Source organism: Theropithecus gelada, chromosome 20, assembly GCF_003255815.1.
Source record: "Theropithecus gelada isolate Dixy chromosome 20, Tgel_1.0, whole genome shotgun sequence".
In the NCBI taxonomy this organism is placed as follows: domain Eukaryota; kingdom Metazoa; phylum Chordata; class Mammalia; order Primates; family Cercopithecidae; genus Theropithecus; species Theropithecus gelada.
Window position 1 is genome coordinate 49949809 of NC_037688.1, and position 11405 is coordinate 49961213.

An 11405-nucleotide genomic window follows, 5' to 3' on the forward strand; every position below is an offset into this window, starting at 1 on the left:
AAAAACGGGACTATACTATATGGTCTACCTGGGACTTACCCCCTCTGTGTCGGTGGTATATATCTTAGAGAATGTTCAACATAAAAAACATAGAGAAAAGGAGAAAAATAGGAGAAAAATGCAGCGTTGCCTTGCTTTTTTTTTTTTTTTTTTTTTAAACTAGGGTGCATTCTCTTATATGGGTCTGTTACAGTTCCCTTAACCAGGCTTCTACTCACCACCCACGTCTTGACACCCTTGCCTTGCAGTAACAGGAAACACCCCAACAGCTACTACCGTGGAGCCTCGGTGGCTTTCTAGGAATGAACAGACATCTGAGCTTGCAAATAGGGCGGGAGTGGAGGCTATCCTCATACGCCCGGAGGAGTGTCCTCAGCCCCAGGATCCTGGCCTAAGCCTGGCTCACAAATCTCAGCCTGGGCAGCCTGCCTATCACAGTTGGGAAAACAGCCTATTCCTGTCTTGAACAAACCCCGGGAGGACAGGAAGAGCATCCCTAGGCAACAACACCAGGTGCTTCTCACTCTGTCGCCGAGGCTGGAGTGCAGTGGTGTGAGCTTGGTTTGCTGCAACCTCTGCCTCCTGGGTTCAAGTGATTCTCGAGCCTTGGCCTCCCTAGTAGCTAGACCTACAGGTGCATGCCACCATGCTGAGCTAATTTTTTGTATTTTTAGTAGAGACGAGATTTCACCATGTTCATCAGAATAGTCTCTAACTCCTGGCCTCAAGCGATCTGCGCACCTTGGTCTCCCAAAGTGCTGGAATTACAGGCATGAGCCAGCACACCCAGTCAGCACTTCTTTATTTGATTATCAGGCTTGTTAGCGTCAGGCAAGCTGTGAACTTCAGGACAAGAAAACCCCAAATACCCACATCCTAGTATCCAGTACAGTGTCTCTACCTGGGAGCTGAGACAGCTTACAGGATGGGCAGGCCGGAGACTCTTTATTGGAACTAAGTTCAATAGTCCCTCACGCAGGCTTTGAGGTTGGCCCTGTGGGTTGGAAATTAGGGTAAATTAAATTACTTTCCCTTTAGGGGTTGGTGGATTTTTAGGAAGCCGGGACTCTGTCATCATCTGAAAATACCCATTTCTGATGCTACTGCCATTCCCTGTTACCTGATACTCAGAGCATCGCCCAGTGTTGGGTGGAGTTTCGGCTGCATTCACTCATACATGAGCCAAAGTCGCTGAAGCCAGCAGGGATGGGAGCCTGTAGGAGCCACTCTGACCAGCGCGGCATTGGAGGAACCCTACTGGAGGCCCCTCACGGGAGCAGATGGCAAGGGCGCCCAGGTACCTGCCTTGCTGTCCTTTTACTTCCTATCCCCACCCCAGTCTTGAGATTTCCTCCTCTCCATTATTTCCCACAAATCTCTATCATGTTCTTATCACTCTCTTGAGTGTGAAAAATGTAGAATTTCCATGTTTTCATCTCATTCTTTTAAAAATTGTGTTTTTGTGGCCGGGTGCGGTGGCTCATGCCTGTGATCCCAGCACTTTGGGAGGCCAAGGAGAGCAGATCACCTGAGTTCAGGAGTTTGAGACCAGCCTGACCAACTGGAGAAACCCCATCTCTACTAAAAAAAATATATATAAAATACAAAATTAGCCAGGTGTGGTGGCGCATGCCTGTAATCCCAGCTACTCAGGAGGATGAGGCAGGAGAATCACTTGAACCCAGGAGGCAGAGGTTGCAGTGAGCCAAGATCACACCATTGCACTCCAGCCTGGGCAACAAGAGTGAAACTCCATCTCAAAAAAAAAAAAAAAAAAAAATTCTGTTTTTGCGAATGCTTTATACTGTTTTGTTGTTGTTGTTGTTGTTTTAAGAAACCAATTAAGGATAAGAACCAGGGCTCCTTAGATAAATGGCCAGTTCTAGGACTCTGGTAAGAAATGTGAGATGAGCCTGGAGAATCTAGTGGTACCAGGAAGGACGGGAATGCTAAACAAAACAAAAAAAAAGTTAGTGACAGGGCATGTTTTCATTTATTTTTATTTATTTATTTATTTATTTATTAATCATTATTATTATTTTGAAACGGAGTCTCATTCTGTCGCCGAGTCTGGAGTGCAGTAGTGCAGTCTCCAATCTCGGCTCACTGCAACCTCCGCCTCCCAGGTTCAAGTGATTCTACTGCCTCAGTCCCCCAAGTAGCTGGGATTATAGGTACCCACCACCATGCCCAGCTAATTTTTGTGTTTTTAGTAGAGATGGGGTTTCACCAGGTTGGCCAGGCTGGTCTCAAACTCCTGACCTTAGGTGATCCACCCGCCTCAGGCTCCCAAAGTACTGGGATTACAGGCGTGAGCCACCGTGCCCAGACACCCAGCTAATTTTTCAAAAATTTTTGTAGTGACGAGGTCTCACTATGTTGCTCAGGTTGATCTCAAACTCCTGGGCTCAAGCGATTTTCCCGCCTCTCAAAATGCTGGGATTACAGGTGTGGGCCACTATACCCAGACCTACTTCCTTCTTAATAATATATTTCTAAGTAATAACAGAATTGCCCAAATGAGCATCCTACAAGCAGTTGGCTCTGTGGAAACTCTGTTATGTCTCGGGGGTGCCCAGTGCCCTGGGTTTCCCTGCAGTACACAATTCTGCACTTGCAAAGGGGAGTGCCCCAAACAGGGAACTCTCTGCAGGTCTTGCTGGAATCAAGAATATGTAAATACTAGAGAGGGATGTACTGCCACTCTTTAAGCAGTCACCTTGAAGATTGCTACTGGCAATAGAGTTTTCAGAGAGAATCACAAAGCAGAAAGTTCAAGGTCCTTTGAGAAGGAACTGACATGCAAATATTTTATGTTGTGTGTTTGTTTTTTCTTCTTAGAAACAGAGTCTTGATATTTGCTCAGTCTGGACTCCGACTTCTGGGCTCAAGTGAGCCAATGGCTCAGACTGTCACGAAACTGGGACTACAGATGTGAGCCATTGCACCCAGCTTATGCTGGGAGTTATTCAGAATCATATGCTTTGGCACTACCTTGCAGTAAGAAAACTAAGGTGCTTAACCAGTTAGAAGGGCCTCGCTCCTTATAGGGGTTTCAGAGCAGGGCCAAGATGGTCCTGAACAAGCCATGCTGGGACCACCCCCAGGACAAACCGTGGAGGTAGGTTCAACACTCTCTCTCTCTTTTTTTGTGGCGTGTATAGGGACCAAAATACTTTCCCAGCACTGTGCAGTCTTTGCAGCTGGGACATGGTTCTCTCTCTCTGTGTGTGTGTGTGTGTGTGTGTGTGTGTGTGTGTGTGTGTGTGTGTTTGAGACACGGTCTGGCTCTGTCATCCAGACTGGAGTGCAGTGGTGTGATCATGGCTCACTGCAGCCTCAACCACCTGTGCTCAAGTGATCGTCCTGCCTCAGCCTCCTAAGTAGCTGGGACTACAGGCATGCACCACCATGTCCAGCTAATTTTAAAATATTTGTAGAGATCTCACTGTGTTGCCCAGGCTGGTCTCAAACTCCTAGGCTCAAGTGATCTTTCCACCTCAGCCTCCCAAAGTGCTGGGATTAGAGGTGTGAGCCACTGCACTGGCCTGGACTGTGGTTCTAAGTGCTCACCCTCCCAAATCCCAAATCAACAAAAATTCTACTGACTGGGAGTGACCTACCTTCTGGGCAGGTCTTTTTTTTTTTTTTTTTTGAGACAGAGTCTCGTTCTGTCACCAGGCTGGAGTGCAGTGGTGCCATCTCAGCTCACTACTATCTCCGCCTCCTGGGTTCAAGCAATTCTCCTGCCTCAGCCTCCCGAGCAGCTGTGACTACAGGCGCCCGCCACCACGCCCAGCTAATTTTTGTATTTTTAGTAGAGACAGGGGTTTCACCATGTTGGCCAGGCTGGTCTTGAACTCCTGGCCTCAGGTCATCCACCTGCCTTGGCCTCTCAAAGTGCTGGGATTACAAGAGTGAGCCACCGTGCCCGACCTTGCCGGGCCTTTAAAATAATAAATTTGCTGCAAATCAAGCTGCCCCGGCTTATTTTCTCCCTTCCCCGGTGTCCCCCCGGGGCTCCTTCCTCATTTCCCATCTCCCCTTCTTCCTTGCAGAGGTTTTGGACTCCTAATTATTTCAGCAAGCAGCTGTGTTTTCCTAAGAGACCCCAGTGCCCTGCACTTCGCCTATTGTTATTCTTCCTCCGCCCTCCAGCAACCACAATAGTCTTTCCCCGCAGGAAACACCACAACTCTGAGGTCCCAGAACCGCCCCAAAGCCACAGATGGCTATTGAGTGCTTTAAATGGGGCGAGGCGGAGCTCAGATGTGCTCTCACTGTAAAATGCACACTGGATTTTGAAGACTTTTATGAGAAAAAAGAATGTGCAGCAAGTCATTAACAATTTTCTGTGTTTGTTGAAATAATAACATTTTGGATATAACGAGTTAACTAAATCGTATTATTAAAATTAATTGCTGGCCGGGCACGGTGGCTCAGGCCTGTAATCCCGGCACTTTGGGAGGCCGGGGCAGGCGGATCAACTGAGGTTGGGAGTTCGCGACCAGCCTGACCAATATGGAGAAACCCCTGTCTCTACTAAAAATACAAAATTAGTCAGGTGTGGTGGTGCATGCCTGTAATCCCAGCTACTCAGGAGGCTGAGGCAGGAGAATTGTTTGAACCCAGGAGGTGGAGGTTGTGGTGAGCCGAGATCCGGCCATCGCACTCCAGCCTGGGCAACAAGAGCGAAAATCCGTCTCAAAAAAAAAAAAAAAAAAAAATTAATCGCACCTGTTTCCTTTTACCTCTTTAATTGTGGCTACCAGAAAATTTAAAATTGTGGCTGTGGGTGGCACCACACTTCTCTTGGAGGACACTACTCCAAAGGTTCCCCTCCCACTCTGCACACTTCACCCCAACCCTGTAGGGACCACACTCTCTTTATTTTATTTTATTTTTTTTTTTATTTTTTTTTGAGACGGAGTCTCGCTCTGTCGCCCAGGCTGGAGTGCAGTGACCGGATCTCAGCTCACTGCAAGCTCCGCCTCCCGGGTTTACGCCATTCTCCTGCCTCAGCCTCCCGAGTAGCTGGGACTACAGGCGCCCACCACCTCGCCCGGCTAGTTTTTTTTGTATTTTTTAGTAGAGACGGGGTTTCACCGGGTTAGCCAGGATGGTCTCGATCTCCTGACCTCGTGATCCGCCCGTCTCGGCCTCCCAAAGTGCTGGGATTACAGGCTTGAGCCACCGCGCCGGGCCAAGGACCACACTCTCTTTAGCGCCCCCTAGTTTCAGGTACGGATTCATACACGTTTATTATCTTTAAGGTCTCAGTGCTTTTGCAAACCTCCTCTTCTGCAACCCTCTCCTGCAATTCATCTGGCAGGTAGGATCATCGTTCATGCATTACAGAGGAGGCAGTGATGGTTTTCAAATGAAAAGTGAGTTTGCCAAGGACACATGCAGCAGGGCTGTGGAGGGCCTAGGGCTAGAAGCTCAGTCTGTCTCCTTTTACATCCCTCGTTTATTTCCAGAGCTGTTCCTACACCTGAAAAGCACCACTCCCCCTGCACACCCTGGCAGATGACCAGATTAGATGTCACTGGTAGCCCGAACGTCAACAGACACCCAGCATCTTTCAGAAGCCACCATAAGCCATTCGAGGAAACATGCACAGGGTCCTGCTTGTCCTGGTCTTGTCCCCAGTGCCCAGGGCAGTGAGAGCAGCTCTGCCCGGAGGCCAGTCCCTGAGGCTCCCTCGGTGGCCTCAGAACTCGGAGTACACACGTGCAGTCCTTACCTCCCAAAGATAAAACCTCCCACTTTGCTCTTCACCTATTTCAGACTGCTGTCCCATATATGGTCACCAGAGACATATGAGAACAACTACAGATAGCCCCAAACTGAAAACTGCCCACTGTCTACCCACAGTAGAATGAATAACTGATGTAATGAGGAAAATCATTCACCAATGAGAGGGAAAGAACGCTCGATGGCATGGAGTCCCAGCTGTAGTCCCAGCTCCTTGGTAGACCAAGGTGGGAGGATCACTTGAACCCAGGAGTTTGAGTCCAGCCTGGGAGATATAGCAAGACCTTGTCTCTAACAAAATAAAATAAAATAAAATAAGTGGAATTGGGAGAATTACAATTTTAAAAGAAACAAAAATTTTTAGTAGAGATGGGGTTTCACCATGTTGTCCAGGCGAGTCTTGAACTCCTGACCTCAGTTGATCAAAGAGGCTGAGTGCAGTGGCTCATGCCTGTAATCCCAGCACTTTGGGAGGCCAAGGCAGGTGGATCACCTGAGGTCAGGAGTTCAAGACTAGCCTGGCCAACATGGTGAAACCCCATCTCTACAAAAAATACAAAAAAAAAAAAAAAAATTAACCGGGTGTGATGAGAGAGTCTCCACGCCTCTCGCTTCCCAGCCTCTAGTGGTTGCCTGGTCCCGCCAAGGCCACACCCGCTCCGGCGCTACAGCACCCCACCCCGCCCCGGACACGCCCCCTCCTGCCCTACAGAACCCCGCCCCGCCCCTTGGCCTTCGGGCCCACTTCCCTGGGGGCGGGTTTTTCTGGCCCTGCCACTGGACAAATTATGGTGTGGGAGGAGCCCGCGACTGGAAGCGCGAGGCGCTGGACGCGGGGAATGCAGAGCAGACCAAGGAGAAAGACCGTCGTGCGCAGGGAGCACTAGACAACTGAAATAAGAACAGGATGAGCTCAGATGTTAAGTGCAGGAAAACAAAGACCCGGCAGATGAGCCAGTCAGGCGGGTCCAGGCCCCAAAGGACGGAGGGGTCTAGGCCGGGGAAACGGCCAACACCTGAGAGGTGGTCCTGACTCCCCGGGGGCTCTGAACGCTCAGTAAGGCACGAGCTGCAGCCAAGGGCACAACCCAAGAAGGCACTTTAAGCACAGGGAAGGAATTGGTTTGGGCCCAAACGCTGTTGGTGAGGTCACTTCCCTCCTGGGGAGCCCTTGCTTCGTCATCGGTAAAGTTGGGACAAAACCACCTGGCAGGACTCGGAGGACTTTAGGTGACCGTTTAGATGGAGCAGCCTCTGCCCCATCACATCCTCCTGTTCCATTTTTTCCTAGCACCGTCGCTGCTCCTTTGCCCTAAAATGTAAGACCCTGAGAGCAGGGCCTTATTCCTCCAGTTTCTCTCTGGGTCCTTAGCCCCTGCTTTGTAACAGTGCCTGGCACACAGGAGGCCATTGCAAAGAGTAGTCACGTGAATGAAAAGCCTAGCAAAGAAACCAGCACACTGTGGGCATTTAAAAATGGCAGCTCTTAGCCCAAAAGAAAGATGGGCAGACCTGCAAGGGGCACCAGGCCAGTCTTCATTTGGGAGGTGGTAGTTCTGGCTTGGGGGATGGTTACACTCACACATGCTGGGATTGAAATCTGGATTTCTCACTTTGTCTTCATGTCCCTGGCCCCGCCCTCTTCCCATCCCGCTCCCAAACTGGGAGCTTAAGGGTTAACTCTAGGAAGCCCCTCATCACCTGGATGGGATGGGACTGGGGCAAGGAACTTCCTGTTCCATTTTCCCAGAGCCCTTCCCTAGGCTGGCGGAGGCTGGCTTTGGCCCTGGAGTCCTCAGAGAACCCCCCTAGCATCTCTGCCTGTGTAGTGGGGACTCGGAGTGGTGAGTTGGAGGGAGGCCGGGGTGCAGGCTGCCAGAACGGGTGCTAGGAGTTCACAGCAGCTTGGAGAGAGCAGGGGAAGCTCCAGGCCTTGGTGCTGGGGTGGGGGCTGGAAGAGCCTTGGGAGGATGTAGAGGGTCTGCTGGGGAGCCTTGTGTCAGCCAGCTTGGTGGACCTGTTGCGATGGGGGCGTTGGGGAGGAGGGAGATCGCAGAACTTCCTGTGACATTGAAGAAGGCTGGCTTCACATGCTCCCAGGTGGACTGATGGGCCTTGTCCACTCAGCCCAGCACGCAGAGGGAAGCCCACCACCAAACAACAAATCAGGCAGCTGCCAACTGTGTCCAGGGAGAAAGGGGGTGTTCCCGGCCGCGGACCCCACCTTTGCCCCCTTCCCCAACTCTGGGCTCTCACATGACCTGGATGGGTCTCGTGGCAGCACCTCCACCCTGGGCTCCAAATTAAGCTGGTCAAATGTTGGATGGTGGCTGTAGAGCCTCCGCCTGCTTCCCTACCCAGCCCACCCCCAACAGAGGTGCATATTAACAGAGCTTTTGTCCTGGAGATCTGGGGGGAGGGAGAAATTCTCTGAAGCCAACTTGTCTCGAATTCCACCTCTTTGAAACCTTTTGGAGAGACCTCACCTGGAGATTCCGGCCTCCCTGTGTGGCTCGGCCTGAGGGCTGAAATTTGGAATCCTCTTATTTTTTTTCTGTTTCATGCTGTGATATTTCGGTTAAGGCTAGGAAAATGGCACAGAGCAGGTGGAGATCAGTTCCTTTTCTGTTTCAGAGCTTTGGCACTGTGTTCTAGACCTACGTTCTCAGCCTAAAGCAAATCTTGGCTCCATCTGGTGTGACCCTGAGCACGTCACCAAGTGCAACTTTGTACTTCGCAAAGGGAGAAATGATTATTTAGTGCATGGGCTGGACCGGGATGAAATGAGCCTAATCGCTGGACGCTCAGTACCTGCCCGCTTCTCCTGCAGGGCAGTGGATGAGCAGTGATTGGTTTTCTTGTTATTTTGTGCATGCTACTAAAAACCAGTGAAACACAATCCCATTTTCTCTCCCCTCCCCCTCACTTTTTTTTTCTTTTCTTTTTTTTTTTTTTTTTTTTTTTGAGACAGGGTCTTCCCCTTTTATCCAGCCTGGTGTGCAGTGGCGCGAACATGTCTCACTGCAGCTTTGACCTCCCGGGTTCAAGCGATCCTTTTGCCTCGGTCACCCAAAATGCTGGGATTATAGGCATGAGCCACCGCATCCGGCCTCACAACACCATTTTTCTGATCATTTATCACAGACCTTTTCTGCCCTAGACGTTGTTATGTGCTTTCCTTTGAGTTGGCCAGAATCATTGCCATTTCCTAATTGCTGCTAATAGACATTGAAGTAACTTCGAGTGCTGGATGAACACTCATTGAACTAGTCACAGCTCCTACTCCCAGGCCAGGCAGAGAAATACACTCATCTGTGATTGAGGCACTGCATCGCCCTAGTGGGGAGAGACGGGTTGAGGGGGATGGGGGCTGCCTGGAGTGGATGCCAGAGGGCAGGAAAGCATAGTTCTGGCTCGGGGGTGGTTACACTCTCACACGTGCAGGGGTTGAAATCTGGATTTCTCACTTTGTCTTCATTTATCTGGCCCCACCCTGTCCCCATCCGGCTCCCAAACTGGGAGCTTAAGGGTTAACGCTAGGAAGCATCTCAACACCTGGATGGGACGGGACTGGGGCAGGGAACTTCCCAGTTTTGTCGGAGTCCTTCCCCAGGTAGCTGAGGTTGGGAGATGGAGGGGAGATGGGGTGGGGGTGAGGGGCTTGGAAGATACTGTGTGTTTCGGGGAGGTTGGGAGAGATGGGTCATGTTCTAGCATCACCTCCCCCTCCTTCTCAGCGGCTAAGCTTAAAATCCCCCATTCTGTACCACAACACACACCCCACCTGAGAAAGAGGTTCAGAGAACCCTCAGGCTCATATTAATTGGGTACACCGAACTGGCCAAGGCTCTCAACTAGGCCATTGTTACTAGGGAGAGGCTGCCCAAGGCTGGGTTACCTTTTTTTTTTTTTTTTTTTTTGAGACAGAGTCTCATTCTATCGCCCAGGCTGGAGTGTAGTGGTGCAACCTCAGCTCACTGCAACCTCTGCCTCCTAGGTTCAAGCGATTCTCCTGCCTCAGTCTCCCGAGCAGCTGGGACCACAGATGCATGCCACCATTCCCGGATAATTTTTTTTTTTTTTTTTGAGATGGAGTCTCACTCTGTCGCCCAGGCTGGAGTGCAGTGGCGTGATCTTGGCTCACTGCAACCTCCGCCTCCCAGGTTCAAGCAATTCTCCTCTCTCAGCCTCCTGAGTAGCTGGGGCTACAGGCGCATGCCACCACATCCAGCTAATTTTTGTAATTTTAGCAGAGACAAGGGTTTCACCATATTGGTCAGGCTGGTCTCGAACTCCTGACCTCAGGTGATCCACCCACCTCGGCCACCCACAGTGCTGGGATTACAGGCCTGAGTCACTGCACCCGGTCACTGGGTTACCTTTTTGCTGAGCCTTAGTGTCCTCGGCTGTAGAATGGGTGATGGGTCCAATAGAACTATGAGTCACTGCTGCGGTGCCTGGTGTTGTCATCAGCAGCAATGAGAACAGTAATAGCTCGTGCTCATGGATGCCTACTGTGTGCCAGCCACTATGTGCTGGACAGTGCCCTGTGCCACTCAGGTGGGGGGAGTGGTGCTTCAGGCTTTCTTCACATCCCCCTACCTGGGGTGCCAACTGGGAGTGGAGAGTGGGAGACTCTAGGAGAGGTTCCCTTGTGTAGCCCTGAGGCTAGAGAACAGGAAGGGCAGAAAGCAGAGGGCAGGAGCCTGGGTTTCCATGTCTATAAAATGACCCCTGTCTGAAATAAAATGTAAAAAGTGCCTCAGAGATCTAACAAAAATACGAGCCTGCTCCGCTCAGAAAAGCTTAAGTCATCCAGCCTCAATTAGTTGAGCAGGACTGAACTGAATCCCCTGTGGGTGGCACTGGGCTACCAGACCAGGAAGGAGAAGCCCCACAGTCCTAGACTTGGGAGGAGGTTGGGGGAGGTTGTCAGTGCCCCCTGGTGGCGATAAGTGACTTATTTTACATTTTTTATTTTTTGAGACAGGAGCTCACGCTGTCGCCTAGGCTGGAGTACAGTGTTGCAGTCACAGCTCACTCACCGCAGCCTCAACCTCCTGGGATCAAGCAATCTTGCCACCTCAGCCTTCCAAGTAGCTAGGACCACAGGTATACACAACCATGACTGGTTACATTTTTTTTTTTTTTTTTTTTTGAGACGGAGTCTCGCTCTGTCACCCAGGCTGGAGTGCAGTGGCCGGATCTCAGCTCACTGCAAGCTCCGTCTCCCGGGTTCACGCCGTTCTCCTGCCTCAGCCTCCCGAGTAGCTGGGACTGCAGGCGTCCACCACCTCGCCCGGCTAGTTTTTTGTATTTTTTAGTAGAGACGGGGTTTCACCGTGTTAACCAGGATGGTCTCGATCTCCTGACCTCGTGATCCACCCGTCTCGGCCTCCCAAAGTGCTGGGATTACAGGCTTGAGCCACCGCGCCCGGCCCTTTTTTTTTTTTTTTTTTTGAGACGGAGTCTGGCTCTGTCACCCAGGCTGGGGTGCAGTGGCGCGATCTCGGCTCACTGCAAGTTCCACCTCCTGGATTCACACCATTCTCCTGCCTCAGCCTCCCGAGTAGCTGGGACCACAGGCACCCACCACCACACCTGGCTAATTTTTTGTATTTTTTTTTTTTTTTTTTTTTTTTTTTTTT

General features: G+C 50.8%; 1 protein-coding gene across 4 annotated transcripts in view; it reads left to right on the top strand.

The window, feature by feature from the left end:
- The first annotated feature begins 7472 nt into the window (after positions 1–7472).
- ZSCAN10 (zinc finger and SCAN domain containing 10) overlaps positions 7473–11405 on the top strand; it is a 10808-nt gene continuing 6875 nt past the window's right edge. For 3 of the 4 annotated variants that reach the window (XM_025370801.1, XM_025370803.1, XM_025370806.1), the window contains exon 1: positions 7473–7601. The gene's annotated coding sequence lies outside the window, so the exon portion shown is untranslated. The remainder of the gene's footprint in view (positions 7602–11405) is intronic. The other variant, XM_025370807.1, reaches the window with a different exon arrangement.